Raw genomic sequence first — 10,907 nt, 5'->3', positions numbered from 1 at the left:
GCCATCCGGGCCCTACATCCCTGGGCGGTGCGGATTTGCGTTGACTCGGCCGGCGAACCCAAGAATTCGCGATGCACCACGTCCCGGGCCACCATACGCGACGTTTTGGCCGCTTTCGTCGGGCTAGGTGGCCTCAAAAACGAGAAAAAAAAAGTTTTGACATGCACCACGGAGGGACCCAAAATCGTCGGCCATGGTACACCAAAGAACCACGACGCGACTTCAACTTCGTCGGCCATGGCAACTTTTCTTGTAGTGAGTGAGGTTGTCAATCTCACCGGCTTGCTGTAAACAAAGGACTAGATGTATAGTGTGGATGTTGATGTTTGTTTGCAAAAAACAGTAAAGAACAAGTACTGCAGTAGATTGTATTTCAGATGTAAAGAATGGACCGGGGTCCACAGTTCACTACTGGTGTCTCTACCATAAGATAAATAGCATGTTGGGTGAACAAATTACAGTTGGGCAATTGACAAATAAAGAAGGCATAACAATGCACATACATATATCATGATGAGTACTATGAGATTTAATCGAGGCATTACGACAAAGTACATAGACCGCTATCCAAGCATGCATCTATGCCTAAAAAGTCCACCTTCGAAGTTATCATCCGAACCCCTCCAGCATTAAGTTGCAAACAACAGACAATTGCATTAAGTATGGTGCGTAATGCAATCAACACAAATATCCTTAGACAAAGCATCGATGTTTTATCCCTAGTGGCAACAACGACATCCACAACCTTAGAACTTTCCGTCACCGTCCTGCATTCAATGGAGGCATGAACTCACTATCGAGCATAAATACTCCCTCTTGGAGTCACAAGTATCAACTTGGCCAGATCCTCTACTAGCAACGGAGAGCATGCAAGAACATAAACAACATATATGATAGATTGATAATCAAATTGACATAGTATTCAATATTCATCGGATCCCAACAAACACAACATGTAGGATTACAAATAGATGATCTTGATCATGATAGGCAGCTCACAAGATCTAACATGATAGCACAATGAGGAGAAGACAACCATCTAGCTACCGCTATGGACCCATAGTCCAGGGGTGAACTACTCACACATCGATCCGGAGGCGATCATGGCGATGAAGAGACCTCCGGGAGATGATTCCCCTCTCCGGCAGGGTGCCGGAGGCGATCTCCTGAATCCCCCGAGATGGGATTGGCGGCAGCGGCGTCTCTGGAAGGTTCTCCATATCGTGGCTCTCGGTACTGGGGTTATTATCGACGAAGGCTTCTTATAGGCGAAGAGGTAGGTTTAGGGGCGATGCGAGGGACCCACACAACAGGGCCGCGCGGCCAGGGCCTGGGCCGCGCCGCCCTGGCGTGGCGTCGTCTCGTCGCCCCACTTCGTTTCCCTTTCGGACTTCTGGAAGCTTCGTGGAAAAATAAGATCCTGGGCGTTGATTTCGTCCAATTCCGAGAATATTTCCTTACTAGGATTTCTGAAACCAAAAACAGCTAGAAACAAGAATCGGCTCTTCGGCATCTCGTCAATAGGATAGTGCCGGAAAATGCATAATAATGACATATAATGTGTATAAAACATGTGAGTATCATCATAAAAGTAGCATGGAACATAAGAAATTATAGATACGTTTGAGACGTATCACATTACAAATAGATGATCTTGATCATGATAGGCAGCTCACAAGATCTAACATGATAGCACAATGAGGAGAAGACAACCATCTAGCTACTGCTATGGACCCATAGTCCAGGGGTGAACTACTCACACATCGATCCGAGGCGATCATGGTGATGAAGAGCCCTCCGGGAGATGATTCCCCTCTCCGGCAGGGTGCCGGAGGCGATCTCCTGAATCCCCCGAGATGGGATTGGCGGCGGCGGCGTCTCTGGAAGGTTTTCCGTATCGTGGCTCTCGGTACTGGGGTTTTCGCTACGAAGGCTTAAGTAGGCGGAAGGGTAGGTTTAGGGGCGGCACGAGGGCCCCACACAACAGGGCGGCGCGGGCCCTAGCCTGGCCGCGTGGCCCTAGCGTGGCGGCGCCTTGTCGCCCCACTTCGTAATCCTTTCGGTCTTCTGGAAGCTTCGTGGAAAAATAAGACCCTGGGCGTTGATTTCGTCCAATTCCGAGAATATTTCCTTTGTAGGATTTCTGAAACCAAAAACAGCAGAAAAGATCAACTGGCTCTTCGGCATCTCGTCAATAGGTTAGTGCCGGAAAATACTTAATAATGACATAAAGGGTCTATAAAACATGTGAGTATCATCATAAAAGTAGCATGGAACATAAGAAATTATAGATACGTTTGAGACGTATCAAGCATCCCCAAGCTTAGTTCCTACTCGCCCTCGAGTAGGTAAACGATAACAAAGATAATTTCTGAAGTGACATGCTATCATAATCTTGATCAATACTATTGTAAAGCATATGAGATGAATGCAGCGATTCGAAGCAATGGTAAAGACAATGAATAAACAACCGAATCATATAGCAAAGACTTTTCATGAATAGTACTTTCAAGACAAGCTTCAATAAGACTTGCATAAGAGTTAACTCATAAAGCAATAAATTCTTAGTAGAAAGCTTTGAAGCAACACAAAGGAAGATATAAGTTTCGACAGTTGCTTTCAACTTCAACATGTATATCTCATGGATAATTGTCAACACAAAGTAATATAACAAGTGCAATAGGTAAACATGTAAGAATCAATGAACACAGTTGATACAAGTGTTTGCTTCTAGGATAGAAAGAATAGGTGAACTGACTCAACAATAAAGTAAAAGAATGGCCCTTCTGAGAGGGAAGCATGGATTACTATATTTGTGCTAGAGCTTTTCATTTTGAAAACATAGAAACAATTTTGTCAACGTTAGTAATAAATCATATGTGTTATGTATAAGAAATCCTATAAGTTGCAAGCCTCATGCATAGATTACCAATAGTGCTCGCACCTTGTCCTAATTATCTTGGATTAACATGGATTATCATTGCATAACATATGTTTCAACCAGGTGTCACAAAGGGGTACCTCTATGCCGCCTGTACAAAGGTCTAAGGAGAAAGATCGCATTTGATTTCTCGTTTTTGATTATTCTCAACTTAGACATCCATACCGGGACAACATAGACAACGAGATAATGGACTCCTCTTTAATGCATAAGCATTCAACAACAAATAATATTCTCATAAGAGATTGAGGATTAATTGTCCAAACCGAAACTTCCACCATGGATCATGGCTTTAGTTAGCGGCCCAATGTTCTTCTCTAACAATATGCATACTCAAACCATTTGATCATGAAAATCGCCCTTACTTCATACAAGACGAACATGCATAGCAACTCACATGATATTCAACAAAGGTGTAATAGTTGATGGCGTCCCCAGAAACATGGTTACCGCTCAACAAGCAACTTATTAAGAAATAAGATACATAAGTACATATCTTCACCACAATAGTTTTTAAGGCTATTTTCCCATGAGCTATATATTGCAAAGACAAAGAATAGAATTTTAAAGGTAGCACTCAAGTAATTTACTTTGGAATGGCAGAAGAAATACCATGTAGTAGGTAGGTATGGTGGACACAAATGGCATAGTTTTTGGCTCAAGGATTTGGATGCACGAGAAGAATTCCTCTCAATACAAGACTAGGCTAGCAAGGTTGTTTGAAGCAAACTCAAGTATAAAACGGTGCAGCAAAGTTTACATATGAACATATTGCAAGCATTATAAGACTTTACATCGTCTCCTTGTTGTTCAAACACCTTAACCAGAAAATATTTAGACTCTAGAGAAACTAATCATGCAAACCAAATTTAAACAAGCTCTATGTAGTTTTTCATTAATAGGTGCAAAGTACATGATGCAAGAGCTTAAACATGATCTATATGAGCACAACAATTGCCAAGTATCAAATTATTCAAGACATTATACCAATTACCACATGCAACATTTTCTGTTTCCAACCATATAACAATGAACGAAGCAGTTTCAACCTTCGCCATGAACATTAAGAGTAACGCTAAGAACATATGTGTTCATACGAAACATCGGAGCGTGTCTCTCTCCCAAACAAAGAATGCTAGGATCCTATTTTATTCAAACACAAACAAAAATAAAAACAAACATACGCTCCAAGTAAAGCACATAAGATGTGACGGAATAAAAATATAGTTTCACTAGAGGTGACCTGATAAGTTGTCGATGAAGAAGGGATGCCTTGGGCATCCCCAAGCTTAGATGCTTGAGTCTTCTTAAAATATGCAGGGATGAACCACGGGGGGCATCCCCAAGCTTAGACTTTTCACTCTTCTTGATCATATTCTATCATCCTCCTCTCTTGACCCTTGAAAACTTCCTCCACACCAAACTCAAAACAAACTCATTAGAGGGTTAGTGCATAATTGAAAATTCATATATTCAGAGGTGACATAATCATTCTTAACACTTCTGGACATTGCGCAAAGCTACTGAAAGTTAATGGAACAAAGAAATCCATCTAACATAGCAAAACAGGCAATGCGAAATAAAAGGCAGAATCTGTCAAAACAGAACAGTCCGTAAAGACGAATTTTGTAGGGGCACTTAACTAGCTCAGATGAAAATGGCCAAATTGAATGAAAGTTGCGTACATATCTGAGGATCACGCACGTAAATTGGCAGATTTTTCTAAATTTTCTACAGCAGGGGCTGCTCAATTTCGTGACAGAAAGAAATCTGTTTCTGCGCAGTAATCCAAATCTAGTATTGACTTTACTATCAAAGACTTTACTTGGCACAAAAATGCATAAAATAAAGATAAGGAGAGGTTGCTACAGTAGTAACAACTTCCAAGACTCAAATATAAAACAAAAGTGCAGAAGTAAAATAATGGGTTGTATCCCATAAGCGCTTTTCTTTAACGCCTTTCAGCTAGGCGCAGAAAGTGTGAATCAAGTATTGTCAACAGACGAAGCATCAACATCATAATTTGTTCTCATAACAGAATCATAAGGTAACTTCATTCTCTTTCTAGGGAAGTGTTCCATAACTTTCTTGAGAGGAAATTGATATTTAATATTACCTTCCTTCATATCAATGGTAGCGCCAACAGTTCGAAGAAAAGGTCTTCCCAATATAATGGGACAAGATGCATTGCATTCAATATCCAAGACAACAAAATCAACGGGGACAAGGTTATTGTTAACCATAATGCGAACATTATCAATCCTCCCCAAAGGTTTCTTTATAGAATGATCAACAAGATTAACATCCAAATAACAATTTTTCAATGGTGGCAAGTCAAGCATATCATAGATTTTCTTAGGCATAACAGAAATACTTGCACCAAGATCACATAAAGCATTACAATCAAAATCATTGACCCTCATCTTAATGATAGGATCCCAACCATCTTCTAACTTCTTAGGAATAGAAGTTTCAAGTTTTAGTTTCTCCTCTCTAGCTTTTATGAGAGCATTTGTAATATGTTTTGTAAAGGCCAAATTTATAGCACTAGCATTGGGACTTTTAGCAAGTTTTTGTAAGAAATTTATAACTTCAGAGATGTTACAATCATCAAAATCTAAACCATTATGATCTACAGCAATGGGATCATTGTCCCCAATATTTTGAAAAATTTCAAGCAGCTTTATCACAAACAGTTTCGAGCAGTTTCAGGCAGTTTTGCACGCTTTGCACTAGGAGTAGAAACATTGCCAACACCAATTATTTTACCATTGATAGTAGAGTGTGTAGCAACATGTGAAGCATTATCATTACTAGTGGTGGTAATATTCCAAACTTTAGCTACATTATTCTCTTTAGCTAGTTTTTCGTTTTCTTCTCTTTCCCACCTAGCATGCAATTCAGCCATCAATCTAATATTTTCATTAATTCGAACTTGGATGGAGTTTGCTGTAGTAACAATTTTATTATCATTATCCATAACTTTCTTTTAAAAGATCAACATCAGAGGCAAGACTATCAACCTTAGAAGCAAGAATATCAATTTTATCAAGCTTTTCTTCAACAGATTTGTTAAAAGCAGTTTGTGTTCTAATAAATTCTTTAAGCATGGCTTCAGGACCAGGGGGTACACTCCTATTATTGTTGTAAGAATTCCCATAAGAATTACCATAACCATTACCATTAGCAGAAGGATATGGCCTATAGTTGTTACCAGAATTATTCCTATAAGCATTATTGTTGAAATTATTACTTTTAATGAAGTTCACATCAACATGTTCTTCTTGGGAAACCAATGAAGCTAAAGGAACATTATTAGGATCAACATTAGATCTATCATTCACAAGCATAGACATAATAGCTCAATCTTATCACTCAAGGAGGAGGTTTCTTCAACAGAATTTACCTTCTTACCTTGTGGAGCCCTTTCAGTGTGCCATTCAGAGTAATTTATAATCATATCATCAAGAAGATTTGTAGCGGCCCCCAAAGTAATGGACATAAAGGTACCTCCAGCAGCTGAATCCAATAGGTTCCGTGAAGAAAAATTCAATCCTGCATAAAAGGTTTGGATGATCATCCAAGTAGTTAGTCCATGGGTAGGGCAATTCTTCACCAAAGATTTCATTCTCTCCCATGCTTGAGCAACATGTTCATTATCTAATTGCTTAAAATTCATTATGCTACTTCTCAAAGATATAATTTTAGCGGGAGGATAATATCTACCAATAAAAGCATCCTTACATTTAGTCCATGAATCAATACTATTCTTAGGCAGAGATAACAACCAATCTTTAGCTCTTCCTCTTAAGGAGAAAGGAAACAATTTTAATTTTATAATGTCACCATCTACATCCTTATACTTTTGCATTTAACATATCTCAACAAAATTATTAAGATGGGCAAGCATCATCATCGAACTAACACTCGGAAAATTGCTCTCTCATAACAAGATTTAGTAAAGTAGGTTTAATTTCAAAGAATTCTGTTGTAGTAGCAGGTGGAGCAATAGGTGTGCATAGGAAATCATTATTATTTGTGCTAGTGAAGTCACACAACTTAGTATTCTCAACAGTACCCATTTTAGCAGTAGTAAATAAAGCAAACTAAATAAAGTAAATGCAAGTAACTAATTTTTTTGTGTTTTTAATATGGAGAACAAGACAGTAAATAAAGTAAAACTAGCAACTATTTTTTTTGTGTTTTTGATATAAGAGCAAACAAAGCAGTAAATAAAATAAAGCAAGACAAAACAAAGTAAAGAGATTGGATGTGGGAGACTCCCCTTGCAGCGTGTCTTGATCTCCCCGGCAACGGCGCCAGAAAAAGAGCTTGATAGCGTGCAAGACACACGTCCGTTGGGAACCCCAAGAGGAAGGTGTGATGCATACAGCAACAAGTTTTCCCTCTGTAAGAAACCAAGGTAATCGAACCAGTAGGAGTCAAGGAACACGTGAAGGTTGTTGGTGACGGAGTGTAGTGCGGCGCAACACCAGGGATTCCGGCGCCAACGTGGAACCTGCACAACACAATCAAAGTACTTTGCCCCAACGTAACAGTGAGGTTGTCAATCTCACCGGCTTGCTGTAAACAAAGGATTAGATGTATAGTGTGGATGTTGATGTTTGTTTGCGAAGAACAGTAAAGAACAAGTACTGCAGTAGATTGTATTTCAGATGTAAAGAATGGACCGGGGTCCACCGTTCACTACTAGTGTCTCTTCCATAAGATAAATAGCATGTTGGGTGAACAAATTACAGTTGGGCAATTGACAAATAAAGAAGGCATAACAATGCACATACATATATCATGATGAGTACTATGAGATTTTAATCAGGGCATTACGACAAAGTACATAGACCGCTATCCAGCATGCATCTATGCCTAAAAAGTCCACCTTCGAGTTATCATCCGAACCCCTTCCAGTATTAAGTTGCAAACAACAGATAATTGCATTAAGTATGGTGCGTAATGTAATCAACACAAATATCCTTAGACAAAGCATTGATGTTTTATCCCTAGTGGCAACAACACATCCACAACCTTAGAACTTTCTGTCACTGTCCCAGATTCAATGGAGGCATGAACCCAGTATCGAGCATTAATACTCCCTCTTGGAGTCACAAGTATCAACTTGGCTAGAGCCTCTACTAGCAACGGAGAGCATGCAAGAACATAAACAACAAATATGATAGATTGATAATCAACTTGACATAGTATTCAATATTTATCGGATCCCAACAAACACAACATGTAGCATTACAAATAGATGATCTTGATCATGATAGGCAGCTCACAAGATCTAACATGATAGCACAATGAGGAGAAGACAACCATCTAGCTACTGCTATGGACCCATAGTCCAGGGTTGAACTACTCACACATCGATCCGGAGGCGATCATGGTGATGAAGAGCCCTCCGGGAGATGATTCCCCTCTCCGGCAGGGTGCCGGAGGTGATCTCCTGAATCCCACGAGATGGGATTGGTGGCGGCGGCGTCTCTGGAAGGTTTTCTGTATCGTGGCTCTCGGCACTGGGGTTTTCGCGATGAAGGCTTTAAGTAGGCGGAAGGGTAGGTTTAGGGGCGACACGAGGGCCCCACACAACAGGGCGGCGCGGGCCCTAGCCTGGCCGCGCGGCCCTGGCGTGGCGGCGCCTTGTCGCCCCACTTCGTAATCCTTTCGGTCTTCTGGAAGCTTCGTGGAAAAATAAGACCCTGGGCGTTGATTTCATCCAATTCCGAGAATATTTCCTTTGTAGGATTTCTGAAACCAAAAACAGCAGAAAATAGCAATCGGCTCTTCGGCATCTCGTCAATAGGTTAGTGCCGGAAAATGCATAATAATGACATATAATGTGTATAAAACATGTGAGTATCATCATAAAAGTAGCATGGAACATAAGAATTATGGATACGTTTGAGACGTATCAGTGCATATCCCCTGCTAGATCTTGTCTAGAACTTTGGTTAGAGCAGTTCACCTCGCCATTACCGCGAATCCGGGGGGAAACTCGTGTTGTCTTCGTGCAGCCGGAAGTTCCAGCGCAAGCCACCCGAACTTCGGCCCGGGCGGAACTTCCGCCGGTTCCCTCTGGAACTTCCGGTCTGGCGTATTTTCTGTTCTGGACTCAGGGTTATGTCCAGGTTCTGGTTTTGGCCTCCTCTTGTTCGTGTGCACTCATCTTTCTGCAAATATCTACATATGTGTATCTCAGGTGGTTCCAAGAAAAGAGGCAAGGGGCATGTTGAAGAAGAAGAAGAAGAGTTTGAGATCTCTCGTCCATCCAAGCTCACGGCTCGCCAACAGTCGGCACAAAGGAATGTCAAGTCATCCGCAGTACGTGGCAAGAAGGCTCATGTGTCAGTCAAGAACATGCCATATCTTGAGTACAAGGAGCTGCGGCAAGGGAACCCTTATTTCGTCCCTCGGAATAATAGGGTTGCGGATAAGCGCTTCCACAATAAATCCCAAGAGGAAATCTTTTATGAGATCTATGTGACCTTCAAGAAGGGTATTGTCACTCAGCATTCCATTGACACCGCCAAGATGGCCGCCTCACGGTACTTTGCTGAAGCCTATGCTTTGTGTGGAGAGTTTGGGCTCTATCCCATTATGGAGCTCAACAAGGACTTCGACATTGGTTTGATCCAACAGTTCTATGCAACCGTTCACTTTGAACAAGATGAAGCCAGCACATTTCGGTGGATGACACATGAGACTCTTCTTGAAGCCAACTTGGCAAGCTTTGGTGAAGCTCTTGGATACCCTCGCTCTCCTGTGGTGAATGAAAATGGATGGCGGTCGCATCATAGCTCGTTTTCCCTCACCAAGGATGTGTTAGAACCTCTCTATATTAAGGGATGGGGTGTTCCAGGCAAGAGTGTGGATCTTCTCCCCACTTGGGACATCATGCTTCGTGTCTACCGTGAAACTATTGGACCCAAGGGTGGCAACCTTGATGAGATACATACCTATGAAGTGGATCTTATGGCAAACTCTCGTGCTAAGCAAGGCACCGGTGAGAAGCTCGTTGTGATGGACTACATCTACCATGAGATGTGGTCATGTGTGATGGAGAAGAAGCTTCCTATCTTTGCTCCCTACATCATGAAGCTCATTGAAGACACTTGGATATCTACTCGCCAGGCTCCTCTCATTCACTCCATTTCTCTCAATATCACCGCTCATGAAGTGAAGAGCCTCAGGATCAAGCATCACAATACACCACTAGAAGATGTTCCTTCCGTTCATGAGAAGCAACCAAGTTGGGTCTCCAAGCTTGCCCGCCGCATGCAGCAGATATTTTGTCCCACCTCAGCTGTCAACCATCGTCAGTATCAGCAGCATAGTGAGGCCAAGAAGTCTCGGGTTCGTCAGAAGAGCATCATGAGGGCACTCAATGTGGACGTGTCTCCTCCCGACACCGAGGAGAACATTACTCCGGAGGCTGAGTGGGTATCTCAGCATGGCATTCCGCTTCCGGATGATGGTCTCGAGATCGAGTCCCCTCCGCGCACTCCAGTTCACCCCGGCACCTCATCTGATCTCCCTCCCGGCTGGGCTAACGCCGACCCTTGGGACGTGTAGTTACTCATGTCCCTTTTGGTACCTTGGTTCCAAAGGGGGAGAGTGAGCCCATATTAGGTTGCTCTCTGTTGGGTATTTGCATGGGGTAGTCACATGCTCGTGCGTTCTTTGATTTTTATCGCTTGTGATTCCAGTTTATTCTCTATATGGTGTTGAACTTCATCTCTAGATGTTATGTGGCGTGTGGACCTTATATTTGTATGCGGTAAACTCCGTATGTGAGTCATCTTCTATCATGGTTTATCTATGTGTGTATGATCTATCTCTATATGTTCATCGTTAACTCTTGGATGATGGATGCAAGATATAGGGGGAGCGTTGATTCTTATATGTGTACCTTTGCTTTTGGAGATTTTTCTTGGTACATGCACATATC

This window comes from Lolium rigidum, chromosome 5 (genome assembly GCF_022539505.1).
Source record: "Lolium rigidum isolate FL_2022 chromosome 5, APGP_CSIRO_Lrig_0.1, whole genome shotgun sequence".
NCBI classification, from domain to species: domain Eukaryota; kingdom Viridiplantae; phylum Streptophyta; class Magnoliopsida; order Poales; family Poaceae; genus Lolium; species Lolium rigidum.
Note: the sequence above shows the minus strand (reverse complement) of the source record.